Below are 21,850 nucleotides of genomic sequence, written 5' to 3' on the forward strand. Positions count from 1 at the left end.
GTCCTCAGCAGAGGTCTGAGAGGCCAATCCGAATAGCCCTCTGGATACCTTGCCAAGGAGACTACTATGAAATGTCAGTGGTCACTGAGTCTGCAGTGCCAGGAGGGAGGTCCACAGCCCTCACAGAGGTCCCAAGTGCCAGGGTGGAAGGCCTCTCCAACAGCAGCCAGCGCCTCCCTCAGAAGCAAACTAGAATGTAGCTCCTCAAACTGACCTAGAAGCATCTCAGCGCTCAGTGCAAGTGACACCTTCCAGCCATTCACCTCAGCAGTGGCCTGAAAGATGCTTTAAATGTGTCTGCAGCATCCTGGACAGTACAGAGCACAAGAGCATCCCCTGTGTCAAGGGGAACCTGGGTACTCAAAAACAAGAACCGCGGTTCCCCAAGGACTCACTCAGCACCAATTCAAAGGTTGAGGAGCTGTTCACTTACTACAGGAAGAGTAACAACGGCGTCATCAACTAGCGCCTCTACACGTAGAGCCCCATTTTATTGTGGAATCGATGCACAATGACCACAAGAAAACAATGCAGAGTAACACAAGGAATAAATCAGAGTTCTTCATTGTCCCTGGTGACCCCTCAAAGAAATACGGTTAGACTGTGAATAGATTCTTTGTTTACAATGAGCCAACAATGGACTGTGGCCCAATAAGTATGGGTCGATGAATTGTTTGCAGCAATTCACAGCTCAATCCATAAGTGGTTGTACAAGGACTTAGGGCCTGATTTGGATCTTGGCGGAGGGGTATACTCCATCATAAACATGACGCATATCTCATCCGCTGTACTACGATCCCATTATATCCTATGGAGATTACAATACGACAGAGGGGATATCCGCCATGATCGTGATGAAGTATTCCATCAGCCCAGAGTTAAATCAGGCCCTTACTCTTTATGTTGTAGTGTGGATGGCGTTTCGGTCTCAAGCATTGTTTTAGAAGGGCATCATCAGGACAAAAAACAGTGCACAACTGAAGTTGAAGACCCTATGGATTTTTAACTATGTATATTGTATATTATTCAATTGAGTATGACCATAAATGTTGACTCTGAATGTCATAGGCGCATCAAGAGGGGCTTTGGATCTTGGAAGAAGTTCTGGTATAGAGGTTCTCCATAGCCAGACAGGGATCAGTCTGCACTGGTAGCTCTAGGGTCCATGCGCCTTACCACCTGCAGAGCCTGTGTCCCTGGGTCTTCAGGGTGACACTGGTTTCCCTGATTAGGATCTTCCAACCAGCTCCAAAGCCCCTCTCAATAGACTTATAAGAATAGGCATCAACCTCTACGGTGGGACTAATTGAAATCAAAATATACAATATATTTGCTCCAAAGTTCCCAGGTGTTCTGTTGAAATTGCATTTCATGTTCCCTGCAGACCATCGCCACCTCTAATTTTTCCTTCTGTTACTCTGTCTTGTTTCTTTATTCTCATTGTGTGTTGTTTCCATAACTAAGTAGGATTCTGCACAAAAGGGGTGTTAGTGTATTTTTCTCTATTTGCCATTAGTTGTATATTCGTTGAACTGGTACTCAACTTTTGATTTGTTGTCGATGCGTAATTGGTGAACCATGGTTCTTCTTAGTGACAACATCCTGCAAGCAGTGCTTAATTTGTGTTTGTTGTTTCCGGTGCTGAGGACCAGCACTTATTTTTGAGGGCCAGGGCTTAATCTTCTGCCTCAAGCATTTGCTGCGAGCAAAAGACAAATATGGGAAAGACGGAGGAAGAGAAAAACGAAAAAGCGTCACAAAGGAAGAAAGGAGAAAGCTGCAAGAGTAAGCTGAAGGGGCAGGGAGTGGCTTTATATGGATTGAAGAGGCCCGGGATGGCTTCAGGATTAGGCCACCTCAGTATTCTGTGTTCGCACATTTAATTGCAGCAGCCGCGTGTTTAAGAGGAGGGCTTTGGGCACCGGCACCTTTTTATTTACAAATTAAGCACTGCCTGCAAGCACCTTGATCTGGTTCAGCAGCAGCGTGGAAGCAGAGTTTTCGTTATTTAAAAGATCCTGGAAGCAGTTTGGTCTGTTTCAGCAGTATCAGGAGCAGTTTAGCCTGCTTCATCAGGCCTCCTACAGGGAGCTTGTTCCTTCTCCTCGTGGACCTGGGAGCACCCGCTAATGCTCCATCAGCGCTCTGTGAGTAGATGGCTGTCGATCAGGTATCCTGGAAGTAGCTTATTGTATGAAGCAGTTACTTTGATGAGGCTTGTTGTGATTTTGCAATACTCTGGAATAACCTCATTCTTTTTCATCATCCTTAGAGACCACTTATTCTTTTGTAGCAATACCTTTGATCGGTTTGTGTTTGAAGCAATAGCCTGAGTGCAGCTTGATCTGCTCATGCAGTGCCCTGGAGGCCGCTTCCCTGGTTTACGCTGTGCCCTGGAGGCCGCTTCTCTGATTTATGCAGTGCCTGGAGGACACTTCCCTGGTTTACGCAGTGCCCTGGAGGCCACTTCTCTGGTTCATGCAGTGGCCTGGGGGCAGCTTCTCTGGTTCATGCAGTGGCCTGGAGGCAGCTTCTCTGGTTTATGTAGTGCCTGGAGGCCACTTCTCTGGTTCATGCAGTGGCCTGGAGGCTGCTTCTCTGGTCTATGGAGTGCACTGGAGGCCGCTTCTCTGGTCTATGGAGTGCACTGGAGGCCGCTTCTCTGATTTATGCAGTGGCCTGGGGCAGCTTCTCTGGTTCATGCAGTGCCCTGGGGGCAGCTTCTCTGGTTCATGCAGTGGCCTGGAGGCAGCTTCTCTGGTTTATGTAGTGCCTGGAGGCCACTTCTCTGGTTCATGCAGTGGCCTGGAGGCAGCTTCTCTGGTTTATGTAGTGCCTGGAGGCCACTTCTCTGGTTCATGCAGTGGCCTGGAGGCTGCTTCTCTGGTCTATGAAGTGCACTGGAGGCCACTTCTCTGGATTATGCAGTGCCCTGGAGGCCGTTTCTCTTTTTTATGCAGTGGCCTGGAGGCCGCGTCTCTGGTTCATGTAGGGGCCTGGAGGCCACTTCTCTGGTTCATGCAGTGGCCTAGAGGCAGCTTCTCTGGTTTATGTAGTGCCTGGAGCCCACTTCTCTGGTTCTTGCAGTGCACTGGAGGCCGCTTCTCTGGTTTATGCACTGCTCTGGAGGTGGCTTCTCTTATTTATGCAGTGGCCTGGAGACCGCGTCTCTGGTTTACGCAGTGCCATGGAGGCAGCTTATCTGGTTTATGTAGTGCCTGGAGGCTGCTTCTCTGGTTTATGCAGTGCACTGGAGGCCGCTTATCTGGTTTATGCAGTGGCCTGGAGGCCGCATCTCTGGTTCTCTGGTTTACGCAGTGCCCTGGAGGCAGCTTATCTGGTTTATGTAGTGCCTGGAGGCTGCTTCTCTGGTTTACGCAGTGGTCTTGGGCCACTTCTCTGGTTCTCTGGTTTAGGCAGTGGCCTCTGGGCTCCTTCTCTGATTCATGCAGTGCCCTCGAGGCTTCTCTTATATATGCAGTGGCCTGGAGACCGCGTCTCTGCTTCTCTGGTTTATGCAGTGCACTGGAGGCCGCTTCTCTGGTTTATGCAATGCTTTGGAGGTGGCTTCTCTTATTTATGCAGTGGCCTGGAGGCCGCATCTCTGGTTCTCTGGTTTACGCAGTGCCCTGGAGGCACCTTATCTGGTTTATGTAGTGCCTGGAGGCTGCTTCTCTGGTTTATGCAGTGGTCTGGGGCCACTTCTCTGGTTTAGGCAGTGGCCTCTAGGCTTCTTCTCTGATTCGTGCAGTGCCCTCGAGGCTGCTTCTCTGTGGTATGCAGTGGCCTGGAGGCCGCATCTCTGGTTCTCTGGTTTACGCAGTGGCCTGGAGGCACCTTATCTGGTTTATGTAGTGCCTGGAGGCTGCTTCTCTGGTTTATGCAGTGGTCTGGGTCCACTTCTCTGGTTCTCTGGTTTAGGCAGTGGCCTCTAGGCTTCTTCTCTGATTCATGCAGTGCCCTCGAGGCTGCTTCTCTGTGGTATGCAGTGGCCTGGAGGCCGCTTCTCTGGTCTATGGAGTGCACTGGAGGCCACTTAACTGATTTATGCTGTGGCCTGGATGCCGCTTCTCTGGTTCTCTGGTCTATGCAGTGCTCTGGATGCCGCATCTCTTATTTATGCAGTGGCCTAGAGGCCGTTTATCTGGTTTACGCAGTGGCCTTTAGGCCGCTTCGCTGGTTTATGCAGTGGCCTGGAGGCTGCATCTCTGATTCATGCAGTGCCCTCGAGGCTGCTTCTCAGTGGTATGCAGTGGCCTGAAGGCTGCTTCGCTGCTCCATGCACTAGATTTCTGGCAGTGTACCAGTTTCTACCAAGGAGTATGAGTACAGTGTGGAACCAGAGTTTTCTAGTTCCCCGCCCCCCCCAAAACTGGAACCAGGTTAGAAGGTTTCATCCAAATAATTGAGGCTCATCTTCTTAGCAGCAACCTCGACGAGCCCGTTTCAGCAGCATCCTGAAACCATCTGAGAGAGTCTCTCAGCAGCTTTACGTCGCCCTCTCTGATCCACAGCAGCAGGAGCGGGCAGAGTGGGTTTCAACGCCTGGCCGGAGCCAGCAGCACCCCAGCAGCAGCGCGTCCCAGCAGCAGCCTGCAGTTCACTCTTTGTCAGGCAGGGAGCACCTCGGTCCTGTCCTGGGTCTCTCCTGCCCTCCGTGCCCACCCTCCTCCTCTCCGGAGGCTTGGCTGGCACCTCTCTCCTACCGACCAGTTTACTGCTGGACCTGCTTGCGACGTGACCCCGCTGAGCTGAAATCCAAGCAAGAGATGTGTGGAAAATATACCTAGAGCGTTAATGTGTCTGAGAACCCATCAGAGAGAGAGAATAGAACATAGCATGAGTGTGGAATCAGTGCCTAGAATGGAGTAACGAGAGGAATACAGCTCCTGGAGGGGTCTCGTGCCTAGAGGAATCCAGCGAAAAGAAGAATTCCAAGCATAAAGCGTCTGCACTGCAGGAATTGGTGCTTAGAGAAGAGTAAAACGCCTGGAGAAACAAAGAGTCTATAGAAATTCGGTGCAAAAGGAATCAATCGCGTAGAGAGAGTGTACAGGAATCAACGTCTAAAAGAATGAAGTACATAGGAATACACCGTCCAGAGAAATCCTGTGGTTAAAGGAATGCAGCGTAAAGAGGGACCCAACACGTAGACTTATTGCAGCGCCTAGAGAAATCCAGCGCCTACTGATATCCAGTGCCTAAGCAGTCCATTGTGCATCGTGCTTTCAACCAACATTTCCTTGAACTTTAACGTAACTAGGGATATCCAGCGCCTAAAAAAATCCAGCGCCTAGAGGAATCCATTGTGCTGTGTGCCTGCAGGTACTATCTGATGAGCTACAAAAGCACCCGGGAAAATCCAGCGCCTGGATGAATCCATTGGGTTTTGCGCTTGCATGTACTACATGATGAACTACAGAGTACTCATGATAATCCAGCGTTTAGAAGAATCCGTTGTGTTTTGTGTCTGAAAGTTCTTTCTGATGAACTATTAAGCACCTAGGAAAACCCAGCGCCTAGAGAAATCCATTGTGTTTTCTGTCAGTAGGTTCGTTCTGATGAACTACTGAGCACCTAGGAAAATCCAGCGCCTAGAGGAATTCATTGTGTTTGATGTCTGCAAGTTCTTTCTGATGAACTACTAGGTACCTAGGAAAACCCAGCGCCTAGAGAAATCCATTGTGTTTTGTGTCAGCAGGTTATTTCGGATTAACTACTAAACACCTAGGAAAATCCAGCGCCTAGTGCAATCCATTGTGTTTGATGTCTGCAAATTCTTTCTGGTGAACTACTAGGCACCTAGGAAAATCCAGCGTCTAGAGGAATCCGTTGACTACTGCGACTGCGTGCCTCAGCGCCTTGAAGTACTAAGCGCCAAGCGGATTCCAGCTCCTCGGATCTTCTCCGCTGGCTTCCGAGCGCGCTGAGACACGGCTCCGGCGCCCCAGCAGGCGCTACAGGTTTTCCTGAGTCCACACGGCACCTGCGCCGCTCCCCACACACCTCCAGGGTCCTCCGCAGGAGAAGAAGTTGAGGCTGCCAGGGCGGCTGCAGGCAGACTCCTCCCAGGCCCCGGGTCCAGCGCCTCCTCTGCAGCCCCCCCAGCGGTGGCACTGCAGTCAGAGCCTGGCTCCGGTCCCCCCTCACTCTGTGTGTGCGTCTGGGGCCGCGTGCGCGCGTTTTATCCCACTCCCGGCTCCCCCACCCCTCTCTCTCTCCCGCACTCCAATGTGTGATCTGGGGAGCTTATAAAAGCCTGATGTAATTCTCAGCGCAGCCCCTGGCTACACGGACCGGATCCATCGGAGGGGAGTAAAGCGCCGAGGAGCCCGGGCGGGGAGCGCTCGGATTGCGCGCCTGGAAGCCCATCCTGCCGCTCTCTGACGGATTTGCAGCCAGATTTGCCTGTTCTTTGAAAGGAGCCGCCGTCCCCTGCCTGTCCCTGGTTACTTTGGCGCGGAGACACCGGCGGGAGGCACGAGGAGGGCTCGCCGGGGCTAGCGGACTGTACTTGGGGTGTCCAACATTTTGGAGGGATTCGCCGCGCCTGTGGATGTTGTGGTGTTTTTCTTCGTTTTGGGAACTCAAGCAGGGACGGAGCGGATCTGGAAAGTACTGGAGGTAAGGGCTCCTGTGTGCTTTACGCGCTGCCAGCCTGTCTCTGTGGCGGTCTTTGTGGTTGGTTTGGTGTGAGCTGGTGGTCCGCGCTCTGGTGTCTGCTTATTTCAGTCACATTTACAGGAGGGGAGGTCTGTGGCCAGTCCGGGGAAGCGCACCGGTTTTCTGGGAGATCTGGCAGTCGCCAGGCGCGGCGGAGGGTGGGGTGGGGGGGGGGGGGGGGGGGGGGGGGAGAAGGGCAGTGCAGCCTGGTGGTCTTTTAAAAAAAAACTTTGGCTAAGAGGGGTGGGGGTCCCTGAAAAGTGGCACCTGCCGACCTGTGCAGCATGTCAGAGAGCCAGGGATACCTACAGCCTGCGAGGAGGCAGACATCTGGTGGGCGCGCTGAGCTGGGGTCTCAGACCCCACCTGCCACCCAGCCCCCTGCCAGGCCTGGATTACCCGGGGAGCAGGGACCCCGCGGAATGCGCAGGGGCCACAGATGCTTGACGCATGTTCCAGAGAAGCCTGTGCTTGGGTTAATGCATCTATCAGGCAAAACGGGGACAGGTCTGGTGGCCACAGGACTGGCCTCAGGGTATACTATGTGAGTGTGCCTGTGTGTGTGAATGCCTGTGTGTGTTTGTGCGTCTGAGTGTGCCTGTGTGTGTACGTGCGTCTGAGTCTGTGTGTGAGTGTGCTTGTCTGTGTATATGTGTGTGAGTATGTTTGTCTGTGTGTGTGTGCTTGTGTGTGTGTATACGTGCGTCTGAGGGTGCCCATGTGTGTACCTGTGTGTGTCTCTGCCTGTGTGCGTGTATGCGTTCGCGCACTTGCTTGTGAGAGTGTGCATGTGAAACTGTGTCATTGTATGAGCGTTTCTGTGTGCACGCGTGTACATGTGTGTGTAGGTGTCCCGCTTGCTCTCTTCGAGGGTGCGTTGTTCCCTCTCACTTTAATACGTTTATATTTCGGCTTCCGATTAGACTGCGTGCGCTCTCTGCCAGGGGTGAATACGTGCTCTCTCTTCGCTGTCTCTTAACTACCTTTATCCCCATGCATGTCGCTCATGCCTCTCCCCACGGCTCATCGCCCCTGTCCATCTCCCAGTGAACCCCTTCTTATGCCCCCTCGCCCCCCCCCCCTCCGGTTTCTTCAGCCTCCCAGTGAGGCTCGCCTTGTGAGGTGGACAGTGCCATGTTTTGGGGCTGTGTTCATATATTGTGTGCCTTCCACATGACCCCCACCCGCACCCCCGAGGAGTCTCTCCCCATCCTCCTCTCTCCCCCACACCCTCTCACTCCGGTGCACCTCACTCAACTGCTCTTAAACCCCGACCCCTCCCGGGAGAGGTGCCCCCCTCGCCCGCAGTCCAGGCATTCTGGTGAATTCCATGGAGGGTCAGAGGCTGGCATCTGGCACTCCGTGACCACGGAGCTGGTCCGTGTCCGTGGACACCGGACCGGTCTCTGCCTCTGGGTGGGCACATCTGGGGGACCTGTGAGTGATGTGTTGCATTCTATTCTTTCTTCCAAGTTTCTATAGCGCTCAGCGACTTGGTAGACCCCTCGTGTGCGCTAAATGCACCCAATTTCTTCGAATCCCTAATGATTGAAAGAAAGCCTTAATTCTAGGCGGGGTAAACAGGGCGAATGTCGCCGGTTCGATGTTCCACCACAGGCTAGGCTGCTTGGCCAGCGGCAATGACACGAATTAATCGTGAACACTCGGCCCTTATATTTAGGGGGGGGAGGATTCTGACCTACTCTCCGATTACGTGGTTTACGGTCGAGTCATTAACAGGCGGTGTCTTGACCCCTCGACCCCACCCGGACCCTCCGAGGCGCGAGCAAGGCAAGGTGCCCCCTCCTGTGATGGTGTGTTCCAGCCACGGGAGGACTGGTCTCGGCACGGACAGGAAGTGCTCCCCCCCCCCCCAGGTGTTTCATGTCCACCCATTGTCCATACTGTGCCAACATCAGGTCAGCATGTTAAGTATCCCCTTCACGTGTCAGCCATTTCCTCTCTGCCCCATCTGCAATCCGTGCCCATTCCATGCCTCTTCCATGCCAACTATCTACCAGCGTCTACTGCATGCCACCTATCTGCCCAGGTCTGCTCCATGCCACCTGTCATGCGCACTAGTGAACAGCACCAAATCACCCGTCCATTCATTGCCGTCCGTGTATGTGCCCATTCAGTGGCACACATGAACTGTCCGTGCGTATTTAACATCTCCAGTCTTCACTGCCCGTTTATTGGCACCGTATCCCCACCCATCGCCCCACGCTAATGCCACCCAGGTGAACCATCGTTCAGTCTCGCGCTCTTAAATCTTTAGCAATTTAGCATCCCCCCTTAACAAAACTATTGTACGATCTATTCAACGTCAGTACCACGCATCTGCCCACCTTCAGTGCCACACATCAAACCATCCTCCATACCCAGTGTCACCCACCCTCCACCTTAGATCCACGCAACCACCCACCCTCTGCCTTCAGTGCCACACATCAGGCCATCCTCCATATCCAGTGCCACCCACCCTCCACCTTAGATCCACGCAACCACCCATCCTCCGCCTTCAGTGCCATACATCGACCATCCTCCATATCCAGTGCCACCCACCCTCTGCCTTCACTGCCACACATCAAACCATCCTCCATACCCAGTGCCACCCACCCTCCGCCTTAAGTCCACGCAACCACCCTCCCTCCGCCTTCAGTGCCACACATCATACCATCCTCCATATCCAGTGCCACCCTCCGCCTTCAGTGCTACACATCAAACCATCCTCCATACCCAGTGCCACCCACCCTCCGCCTTAAGTCCACGCAACCACCCACCCTCTGCCTTTAGTGCCACACATCAGGCCATCCTCCATATCCAGTGCCACCCACCCTCCGCCTTAAGTCCACGCAACCACCCACCCTCCGCCTTCAGTGCCACACATCAACCATCCTCCTTATCCAGTGCCACCCACCCTCCGCCTTAAGTCCATGCAACCACCCACCCTCTGCCTTCATTGCTACACATCAGACCATCCTCCATACCCAGTGCCACCCACCCTCTGCCTTAAGTACACGCAACCACCCACTCTCTGCATTCATTGCTACACATCAGTCCATCCTCCATATCCAGTGCCACCCACCCTCCACCTTAGATCCACACAACCACCCACCCTCTGCCTTCAGTGCCACACATCAGTCCATCCTCCATATCCAGTGCCACCCACCCTCCGCCTTCAGTGCCACACATCAGACCATCCTCCATATCCAGTGCCACCCACCCTCCGCCTTCAGTGCCAGACTTCAGACCATCCTCCATATTCAGTGCCACCCTCCACCTTCAATTCCACACATCGATTCATTGTCCAATTCCAGTCCCACCCACCTTCCGCCTTCAGTGCCACAAAACCACCCACCCTCCGCCTTCAGTGCCACATATCTATCCATCCTTCAATTCCAAAGCCATCCACTCTCCACCTTTGGGCCACATATCTAGCCTCCCTTTATGTCCAGTGCCATGCAACCACCCACCCTCCGCCTTCAGTGCCACAAATTAGACCATTCTTCACATCCACCACCAGGCACCCTCCGCTTTAACTGCCATACATTTTTCCCTTCACCGCGACACATCTCCCCTCTTCCACCTTCAATACCAACCCTCCATTTTTAATGTCACACATTTTCCCTCCACTTCAATGCCACAGATCAATCCAGCTGATCATTCAGTGCCACTGATCCACCCTCTCTTCACCTTCAATGCCACACATTTCCCTCACCACCTTCAGTGACGCACATCTTCCTTCCCCAACTCCAATACCACACCTACCCATCCTTCACCTTCAGTGCCACACATCTCCCCTCCCCAAGACCTTCGTGCCATCCTCCATGCCACCTATCCATCCCCCATCTTCAGTGCCACAAATCTACCACTCCCATATATTCAGTGTCACAAGTCTACCCTCCGTGCAACATTCAATACCACACCCCCAGCACCCCACTTTGTTAAATGCCACACGTGTGTGCTTCCTCCTTTTTCAGTGCCACGCGTGTACCACCTCTCTGGGTTCAGTGCCACACAAGTACCTGTATTCTCCGTTTAATGCCTCTCACGCTTCCACAATAAATGCCACCCACCCCATTCAGTCCATTTAATGCCACTCATCTACGTGCCCTTCTCATTTCATGTCATATATCTACCTCCATCCAATTTTGTGCCACACACTCACCTCCCCACCATGACATACCCTCATCCACCCCTCATTCCGATTCTATGAATCCCACGTACCAATCCAAATTCAATGCTACCCGTATACACCCCCTTTCAATCCATGCCATCCATCTACACCCCCCATATTCAATGCTGCCACATCTGCACCCACTGAGTGCACCCATTCATCAACGCCACGCAGCTCCCCCTTTCTGCCAAACCACCTGGTACATCTGTGTCACTGTGGGCACCCCCCTTATTCAGTGTCACACAATCTGCCCTCCCTGTGGCCCATTCCCTTCGGTGCCACCAGTGTACCTCCCATATGCCACGACACACCAGGCTAACATCCTGCCTCGTTGCTGCCTGGACTCCCCTCCATAGACGGTGCCACACGATTTAATTTCTTCATTTAGGGTTACTCAATCACCTCTTCCTGGGCACTCCCCTCTCGTGTGCCTGGTACCTTTAGAGTAACCCATATTCCTGCCTCCAGTCGGTGGCACACACTTCATCCTCTTCGGCGCAGCGTGCCCTGTTCCTTCAGTTCCCTGCCACCTGCCAGGCGCCCAAGCCCAGTCCAAACTCCTTTACCCTCTCCGAAGGGCACCTGCCATGCCACTCCCTGCCCACGGTCCCCCCATCTGCTCTTCTCTTTTAGACCACAGGCACCCCTCTTTATCGTGGGGACCCCACCCCCTGCAGTCAAACAATTCACCTCCCCAAGTATTCTCAATTCAGGCTCAACCATATGTGCCCCCTGTGATGCCCGTAATGCCCACCTCACCCATTGACTTGTTAGCATTGCGCCTGCACAGGGCATGGGTTCCCCGGGTGTTAACTATCTCCCTGCTCCCCCTGTATTAACATTTCCTGGACGCCTCTTCCTTCGCCAGCCCATCTGCACCCCTTTATGACCAACCCAACTGAGCCCCATATGTACCATTCACCCACAATCCGTGTTGTGTGAATCCACCTGCCCCGGTGCTTTGTTAATGCATGTGTAACTCATTACCAGTTCAGCTGAACCCCACCTGCCACTCACCTACCTGCACCCCGACACTTTTAATCCCTACCAGCTTTGACCAGTCATTTGGCACCCCATTAATTATCAATGCACCTGCATGCACCCCCTTCATTACCTTGCCAACTGCAACCGTTTTATTTCAAAATCAAAACACCCATCAGTCAAAAATCCACATGCACCCTTAGTTTTTTTCTTTAAGTGTGTTTTTTTTGTCAATTATATTGTTGTGATTTTAATTAATGTATACATTAACGTATGTGTTCACTCATGTGCACCTATTTTACCGCCAATCCTTCTGAACCCCACCCGCCCGTATTTCATCTGCACCACATTTCGGTTCAGTTCATCTGCATCGCATTCCTTCTCACTCCCCCAGCGCCCCAATAAGTGGCGGGTCTTCAGCGCCCCTCTCTCCATGGCAGCGCATCTGCCCTCCAACATATCGGCACCCCTTCCTTCCATCCTCCCCCGCCCCCTTGGCCGCCCCTCCGGCTCCACGCCCCGCCTCTGACCCCTGGGTGGTATGCAGGTCATGTGGCCCCTGACCCCCGGAGCCCGTGCCACGAGGCTGCCGCTGGCGTCAGGAGAGCACAGACTGGCACCCCCAAAACCTCTGCATCCCCTAAACACCCCCACCACCCCCCGATGAAAATTCCCATCATTTACAAATGGTTGCTAAGGGGCCAGTTACATTTTTTACAGAAAAAAAAATCTGTTGGTTAAAAACGCAACTAGGCGCATCAGACGTCATTGACTAATGTCAGAGGGCAGCTAGAAATCTCCTGGCGGGCTCTCCATGGCAGTTCCTTAAACAACTCAAACCGTTGTGGCAGTAGGGACTTGGGAACCATTTTCAACTGGCCAGCCTGGTAGCCCCCGGGGTCAGTAGGCTGATGGCCTGCATTTAGCTTATTTCGAAGCGCTGCGGTTTTGGCCAGAGGTAGAAACCGAGACACGGATCGGTGGAGTAATTTGCTCAAGATCACAGAATGTGTGAAGTGGGTGAGCCGGTGTGAGCACCACATTCAGACCTCCCTCCCTGGCAACGGTACACTGTGGAAACCAACCACTTTTCTAATGCTGGGAGGGGTTTGTAATAAATCAGGGTGGTCTGTGGTTATTTATGTTCCTCTCAGTGTGGGTGAATTGGCAGTTTCATGGCGAACACACAAAGCCCTGTGTTCGGGTCTGTGGGGGAGGGGGGTGCACCTGCTTCGCTGCTCCCAGAAGCTCTGCAGTGTGAACAGCAAGTGCGCGCCGAGGCGCTCTGTCCTAGGCTCCCACGTGAAAGAACCAGCCCGCCCGGCCCCCCGTTAGAGAAGGGTCAGTGACTGCCTCCCTCGGCTCTTCTCAGCCCCGGAGGAGGCGAGCCAAGGCCCAACCATCCGCGCCAGGCCACCCACCCCCTTGTAAATCAGCACAAATTGAAAATCTGCGCCGCAATTCGAATTATATGGTCCTTGCAGGATTGCAAATCCCGGCGTCTCCCTCGGGGGCTGCCGCGCCGGAGCGAAGTGGCCATTTGGCACTCGTTATGGAGGGGGGTGGCCAGGCAAGGCTTACAGCGACTAACCCCAGAGCGGAAATAAATACAGACAGACCCCCTACTCTGCAATAAAATGACACTACACAGACTTTTTATATATGGCGGGTAGGGAGAGCGGGACCTGGCGAGTGCCACCATCTCCTAGAACCCCCCGGGGCGTCGAGCAAGCCCCTCTGCCCCTGGGTGTGAGGGGGGGTGGCTTTTAATGCACCTAACCCCTCGGGGAGCCCCTAACTATGTTGAAAGTCTCTGACATAACACTGCGCCAACTTGAGAATGGTTTGGCAATGTGAACGGCTGCGTACACGGTTTGTGTGTTACATACCGCTTCGATTAAACAGGCTAGCGACAGTCAAACAACCATTTATTTAGCCGAACTGCACTATTCGCGTGCCAAGTGATACTGTTTACATTGTTGTCTCTTGTATTTTATAGTCCCGAATCCTTTTTCTCTCAAGTATTTATTAATTTTGTATAGCGCCTAGCGTGGCATGTCGGTTGCTTCGGTGCGCTGTCATTGGCACGAGAAACAACAGGTCTCACCTCGCTCTTCTAGCAGCCACGGTTTGCGCTTGAACCAGTGTCTCTGGTTGTGTCCAGCGAGCAGCAGGGCACATCCGGGTCCCGGCCAGGCACTGGCATGGTGCCAGCATCACCTGCCGTCTCGTGCGGGAGGATGATCAGTCACCCCATGTGCTCTCACTGGGTGTGAGCCCTGCACCCTGAAGAAGAGCCCCGCCCGTGGCCAATCAAGGGGTAAAGTATTATCAGTGAAGGCCCCCACCCCACAAGAACTCCTTCGACGCCTCGTGAGGGGTAGCAAGCGCTATATAAATGCTACTACAATACAATAATACTCCATGTCTGGCTGCAGCGTGGGCGGTGGGTGCGGTGCGCCAGAGCTGCAGCCAGGGGTCGCTAGGCGCACGGTTATCCTTCGGGGCTCCGCGCTTTGCGAGCTGAGCCTGGGCCCCGGAAAGGAGCCTTTCCACATCAAATGCAGGGGCGTAGCTTGGGCGGAGAGAGAGAGAAGAGAAGAGAGAGGGAGAGAGAGGAGAAGAGAGAGAGAGAGATGTCACAAGCAAGACGCACGAGGGCAGAGTGGAATGTGGATTGGTAGGAGTAGTGAGACCAACAATATTTTGTAAAATAATCAACATTTTAGGGCTTTTAAAACAGAGGTGAAAGTGTGTGTTTTTTGTGGTGTGTGAATTCCAAAATCCCAAGTGAAACCTTTCAGACACCTCACCATACCTGGCTGAGAGCACCTGCACCCAACTATTTATTAGAAAAATTGATTTATTAGGGGGGTGTAACATCCCACCACGGAACGCCCCTGAGAGGGATTCATCGCACCCACCACTCAGTACAAGGCCCCTTTGCACGTGCAATGCTTAAATTATATTCACACACACGAGTACTGGACTTTCAGTGCATTTCGTATCACGGCCATAGAGTGGTTCGGGCCTGTCAATAACATGAGTTATTGCCCAATAAAGTGCCACTTAACTTATCGACGCTAGAAGCAGGACAGGCTGAGGTGACCACAAAAATATCTGAAAACGCGACCTTACGGTTGCCCTCATCCCACTGCTGCTGGGCGATTAACGGACCGGGCCATTTTAAAGCTACTTCTGCAGATTCAGTGAGAGCTTTGGTAAAACAGCTTAGGGGGTTAACGTGCCTGCCGCAGAGCTGTGACAACGCCTTTCGACTCATGTTCTAATACTGGACAGGCTGCTTCAGAAAGGGTGCAGACAAGTGTGCGTATGTGCTGTTCACTGCTGCTGCACAACTCCATCAGGCTTCGTAGCGCTGCTTGTAACCAGGGAAAGACCTCAGTGGAAAGGCGCCTCTAGCAGAGCTCGCTGTACGAGACGTAGGTCACAGGTCCGAATCCTGTTAAGATAGCTCAGTGGGTTCATATCTTGCTAAAGTGGTCCTTGTAGATTACAAGTTGCAAGACATAAGTGATTGTCCAGTGTTTTATTTCTTTTTTGTCCAATGCGAACCCCTACACATCACCTGCGAGTCATGCATGTGATTCCTTGGAGGGATAATTCTAACGTTCATTCTTCTGAGGCTGAACACCGCTGACCCATGTAGTCATTGCCACCTACTATTAGGATTAAAAAACAATCATATGTTGTATATTGTCGAGCATACACACATAAATAAACCAAATCCGTTCCTAGCTCAGGTTATTTCCATATTTCTAATCGAGTTTGTGACATTAGCTTCAGGGAGTGATTGGGTTTTCCCTGCTGGGCTGCTGGGTCTTGGGGGGCTGTGGCTGGCGCCCAGCGGGGCTGTATGTCTTCTGGCCCCTAGCCCCAGCCGGAACACAGCTCAGACACAAGGCAGAATCGACTGTCCCCCAGATGAGGTGTCTGCAGTGACTGGGGGCGCCCGATCAGCTCTCAAACCTGCAGTCTCCAGGGGCAAACTCACAACCAGACTAGCAGCAAATTCACGTGAGGTCACTGCAGGGGACAGCGCTGGCTCCGTCGATGCGCGTCTTCACTGCTCAGAGAGGGCACCAAGGCACCCGTGGGCTCCAGGACAGCCAGCGGTTCACAGCTGCAGAGTGCTGCTAGTGCAGGGGGTGAGACACACGCCTTTCCGCTGGGCTCGAGGGCAGTGATCAGTCCACAGCTATGTGTGGAGGGGTGGGTCGCTGCTAGTGCCTAGGGCTGAGATACTGGGCACCAAGACACCCACCTGTGGGCTCGAGGACAGTCAGCAGTCCGTTCTGCTAGTGCCGAAGGGTGATTGACGGGGTACCAGGACACCTTCCTGTGGACTCGGGGCCCCTCGGCTGGAGAGGTACTGCTAGTGCCGAGGTGTGATGCACAGGCACCCAGACACACTCCTGTGGGCTCGAGGACAGTCAGCATTCCGTTCTGCTAGTCCCTAAGGGTGTTTTACAGCCACCAAGGCCCGAGGAGTGATTCTCCGGGAACTGTTCCGGACACTGAAGTGTTGGAATATTTAATGAAATCCCCTCTGAACTACCTGTAAGTCGTATGCATTTTTAGCCTATGTATTTCACAGTGAGCTGGACATACATGGACGTCAATTCACCAAAGCGTCAGGGGTAGCGGAAGTGACATCACACACCATTTCATCTTTACTTTCAGTTTCACGCACACACAAGTTACACATAGACACACATTCATTCCTATACACGTATTTTACCATAAGCACAGTTTCACCTGCAACCATGCACTCAACATACATTTAAATGTGTTTTTTACTTCCCTCGCCTACCAAGGAGGGTCATATTCCAGCTAACTGCTCCATTTTTATGACACTAATAGTGAATAATGCACTGTTAATCACTATTAATGCAATGAAAAAAACTTTGAAACATGGAAGTGGAGCCCCAAGCAACTTCCATTAGGACGAGCTCCCCCTTTGTTCCTGGCACTGATTTTGCAACCTCTGAAGCCATGGGTCGCACCATGGGGGTCGCAGCTGCGACCCCTTAATGACGTCCATGTGGACACACTCTTTCTGACCCTGCTTGGTCCAGGGAGGGGCTGATAGTGATGCATTGCACAGGGATGCTCCCAGTTCCTATTGCAGCATAGTAAGTGGCAGCGCTCTTGTGCACAGCCCCGCCAGCGGTGTGATCTGTGGCGTCCAGCGCTTGGCGTGTGCTGTGTGGGTGAAGGACGGCGCTGGGGTGCTGTGGCTCCCAGAGTCTTGCCTGTGCTGTGGAAAGACCCGCTTAGCCGCCTTAAAAGCTGCAACCATGGAAACCTCTCCATCCTATGAGTTAACCATCCTGTGAGGTTCGTAGGGGCGGGGCTTGGGGAGGGCAGGCAGGACTACTTCACACCCTGTGGGGTCAAAGTACTCTCAAGAGCACAGAATCAGGCATCTGGTGAGGCTCCCTTGCCTCGAGGAGGATGTAAAACCTGGCATGGATTCAGTGGGCGCCAGATCTACTCACTCAGGGTTCAAGACACATTGGGTAAAAGGTTTCCAGCTCACTTCGCATTCCACGTGTGACACCACACCAAGTGTGTATATAAACAATCTCAGGAGAGCCCTCTGTATGCCAGGTTGCACCCACTGAGAATGTAAATGGTTTCCGCTTACATGAATTGCATGTAAATGTATCTTCCCTGGATATCCTGAAATCCAGGCATGCATTTCCCCTTCTTGTGCATATGTTGCTCACTTTGCGGCCACACCTTTTATGTGAGCCCATATGCAGAATGCTGACATCATATAACACCAGATGGCTGCCCTACAGCTGCTTACATCTGCCCCAATCCCATCCGGTCACAGAGACCCCTACAGTCACATCCCCATAACATTCAGTTTTCAAGATGTCTGCACACCCCGCCAGCTGTCTGAGCCCTCCCCGGGTGCCTGGTTCTTATGCAGCCCTATCTGCACAGTCTGTCAGGCCCAGTGCCACAGTACGGCCCGGGTGGTCCTCCTGACATGTTCCTGTGGACCCCTGGCCGACAGCAGCACAGGGCTGCTGTTTACTCAACTCAGCACCTACATTAGGGAGATGTTTAATGAAGGAGCAAGAATTTATTTACAGGTTAATTGAAGTTAACGAAAGGAAGCTGCTGGGGTGTCCTGCGCTGGGTAACTTTAGAAACTCCTTCATTTTAAAGACATCTTGCAACAAACGTGTAAAAATATGGTAAAGTCTCTTCAAAAGTGAAAAAGTGTATTTCATTTACATGCAGAACAGCTCCCCAGTAGCACAACAAATTACATCAGTGCATTCAGAAGTATTTTTTTTTAAGTGATAGTTTTCAAACATGAATTTAGAAATACTTGTGCTTCCCCTGCCCACCCCCAAACAATGCCAATAGTGAACTAGGAGGCAACTCAGTTGTTATGTGTACCTTTTGGGTGGTCTAGTTGCTATTATATATGGACAACGTTATAGTTTATTAAATCAAAAGCGGAAGGTTTTGTACAGCACACACCCTGAAGTCATGTATTTCAAGGTCCTCTTATATGTGATAAGAAGACAAATGAGGGAAAGTGATATAAAACTATTGCACGGGATCAAACAGTTTGGACAAGTGGAGAAGTCAGGATTGATCCCAGAACTGATGGTTTCACACTGTGCAATTTAGTCACTAGATGTACATGCTTCGCTTCCCCCATGCCCACCTTACACTCCCCACACCGAATGCCACCCTGCTGGCATCAATGCGGCCCTCAGTCATACCACAGACCAAACTTTTTGGCCCTCAGAAAAATGTCTGTGAGTACCCATGGTCTAGCCGCACCCCTCCACCTAAGTCCAGTGTCATCAGGGGGGCCACAAGGGTACCTACGTGCTGCTTGAAACTAGGGTGCCCACCTCTCATGTATCATACTATTGCCTCGCTTGTGCTTTGGTGTGAGACCCTAAAGCATTCTGGGTGATGTAGTCTTTGTTTGCAACAATTGAACTAATTAGACTAAACACCTGATAGCAATGCTTTGCAGGTGAAGCCTCAGCGATTTGAAATTGTTTGTTATGATGACATAGGGTCAGGATACACAGGGATGAAAGAAGGATTGTTATCCTGGATGGACCTTACGACAATGTGTAATATAAATGCCGCTGATGGGCGTCCTCCCTTTTTCTGTCCTATAGTGAGAATATGCTCTCAGGTCTTGCTTTTGAATCCCATTATTGTCTGCCTTTGCAGACATACTTCTGCCTTCTAACCTTTTGTCCTCTACTCAGAGTGAGGTCTTGGGCCAGCAACTAGTAGACAAGCAGCAGATCCCATGTGTGACATTTCCTGAGCCTTCTTACTGGAATTCCAGGTTTCGTTTTGCTGCTTGAGTCCCAAAAACTTCCTTAAAAGGATCCACGGCCCCATAGGGACTGAACAGTAAAATACATGTTTAATCATGAATAGTAGATGAAGAGATGCAGCTGCTTGGATATCCCCTAGTAGCTGTAACCCTAACGCCAGGGATCCTGGACTCCGCTGAGCCCAAAAAATGTTTACAATCAGCAACCATTCCCAAGAGACGGGTGGGTCTGTGAAGATGGTCTAGTATGATGAACCCCATCCATAGGGTCCCTGTGCCCCCGGGGTACCAGAGATAGCTGACCACCACCAGCCTGTTTTAAGATATTACTTTTAAGATATGATGATGGCACTGGAAGATGATGAACTAACTATGGCACGAAGGTCCCAGTCTTACCCTATTGAGTGAACTGTGACCCCAATATTTTCAGCAGTAGCCAACCCTGCCAGGCTACCTTGGAATCCCTACCAGAAATGTAGGGATTGTTGTAGCAGGCCAGAAAAATAGCGTAAAGTCAACCACCGGAAGGCTTTGGGGCGGACACCACTTACCTTACCTTCGCCAGTGGTCTGCAGCTACTGCAAGCTCAGACTGAGGGTGGGAAGAGATTGTACATCGAGTGAGTGTGTACTTATAAGGCAGAGTATGGCTCATATTGCACCAGCGATAGTACATGCTCTCCGTTTATAGAATGTGTGAGTGTGTGAGCCAGTGACAGCAAAGTCCAGATCTCTGGGTGAAAAAAGACAGGCAGCCATGAGACTGCCACAGAAACTGGCAGAAATAAAGACTTCTGGGACAGAAGAGACTGGCAGGCCGAGAATCCCGCGCGAGCCTGACAGGAAGGGGGATTCTGGAAAAGTAGAGTGAAACTGACAGTCACAGAGATTTTTAATGGGGAAAGAGAGGCAGACATAGAGACTTCCGGTGAGCAGATCCTACAGCCTTATAACATAGGAGCTTTCAGGTCAGGTGATCCTGCAGACACAGAGACTTCCGGCTATGCACATGCTACCAGGAAATAGAAACCTATTGAACATAGAAACTTCCATGTGAGCAGACACTTCCGGATATGAAAATAGTAAAGGGAATAAAGACTTCCAGTGAGCAGAGCTTGCATCCATAGAACATCCTCCTGGACCTCTCGGCCGCCTTCGATACCGTCTGCCACTGCATCCTACGCACACGCCTCCACAACGCAGGGATCCGGGACAGAGCTCTGGAGTGGACCACTTCCTTCCTCTCCGGCAGAACCCAGAGCGTCCACCTCCCTCCTTTCTGCTCCGAAGCATCCAAGATCATCTGCAGTGTTCCCCGAGGATCATCCCTCAGCCCTACACTATTCAACATCTACATCGCCCCTCTCGCCCACGTCACCCGGCTACACAACCTCAACATCATCTCCTACACCGACGACACCCAACTGATCCTTTCTCTCACCAAGGACTCCCTCACCGCCAAATCCAACCTCCACGAAGGAATGAAGGCTGTCGCAGAATGGATGAGAAACAGCAGACTGAAGCTGAACTCAGACAAGACGGAGGTCCTCATCCTCGGCGCCAACTCCACAGCCTGGGATGACTCCTGGTGGCCGACCACGCTGGGAGCAGCCCCAACACCCACCAACCACGCACGCAACCTGGGCGTCATCCTCAACTCAACACTCTTCATGACCAAGCAAGTCAGCGCCGTCTCCTCATCCTGCTTCAACACCCTCCGCATGCTCCGCAAGATCTACAGATGGATCCCCACAGATACAAGAAGAACAGTCACCCAAGCCCTCGTCAGCAGCAAACTTGACTACGGAAACACCCTCTACGCAGGAGCCCCGGCCTAACTCCTCAAATGACTGCAACACATACAAAACGCCTTCGCACGCCTGATCCTCGATGCCCACCGCCACAGCCATATCACCCCCCTCCTGAGAGACTTACACTGGCTCCCCGTCAGCAAAAGGATAACCTTCAAACTCCTCACCCACGCACACAAGGCGCTCCACAACACCGGTCCAGCCTACCTCAACAGACGAATCACCTTCTACACCCCGTCCCCCCAACTCCGCTCCGCTGACCTCGCTCTCGCCACCGTCCCCCGCATCCGAAGAGTGACAATCAGAGGCAGATCCTTCTCCCCCCTCGCCGCCAAGACCTGGAACACCCTTCCTCTGCCCCTACGTCAGACCAAACACCTGCTGTCCTTCAGGAAGCGGCTCAAAACCTGTCTATTCGAGCAGTAGCAGAATCCCCCCACCACAGCGCCTTGAGACCCTCACGGGTGGTAGTGCGCTCTACAAATACTTGATTGATTGAGTGATAGAAACGTCCAGGTGAGCAGATAATGCACACATCAGCATTTCCAGTTTTGGAGATGGTACCAGGAAATAGAGACTTCCAGTGAGCAGATGCAGCGCACAGAGAACACACAAACTGCCAGGTGAGCAGACCAGATGCCATTGTCAGCAGACATACAGACGCTTCAAACCCAGAATATAGAAACTTTAGTGTGAGCAGATCCTTCAGACATAGAGACTTCCGGTTATGCAAATTCATCCAGGAAACAGAAACTTCTGTTGAACAGATTCTGCTACAATAGACCATAGAAGGTGAGCAGATCATGCAAACATGAAAACTCACGAGAAAGTCAATGAGACTTCCGGTTAGCAGATGTTGCCTACA

The 21,850-nt window shown here is 52.2% G+C and overlaps 1 protein-coding gene across 17 annotated transcripts in view; it reads left to right on the forward strand.

The window, feature by feature from the left end:
- The first annotated feature begins 6,020 nt into the window (after positions 1-6,020).
- The window catches only part of ADGRB1 (adhesion G protein-coupled receptor B1), a 437,507-nt gene continuing 421,677 nt past the window's right edge, over positions 6,021-21,850 (forward strand). For 7 of the 17 annotated variants that reach the window (XM_069220845.1, XM_069220848.1, XM_069220844.1 and 4 more), the window contains exon 1: positions 6,149-6,624. The gene's annotated coding sequence lies outside the window, so the exon portion shown is untranslated. Of the gene's footprint in view, positions 6,625-21,850 lie in introns of all 17 variants that reach the window. The other 10 variants (XM_069220854.1, XM_069220856.1, XM_069220851.1 and 7 more) reach the window with 6 other exon arrangements.

The sequence above is a fragment of the Pleurodeles waltl genome, chromosome 2_2 (assembly GCF_031143425.1).
Source record: "Pleurodeles waltl isolate 20211129_DDA chromosome 2_2, aPleWal1.hap1.20221129, whole genome shotgun sequence".
Taxonomy (NCBI): domain Eukaryota; kingdom Metazoa; phylum Chordata; class Amphibia; order Caudata; family Salamandridae; genus Pleurodeles; species Pleurodeles waltl.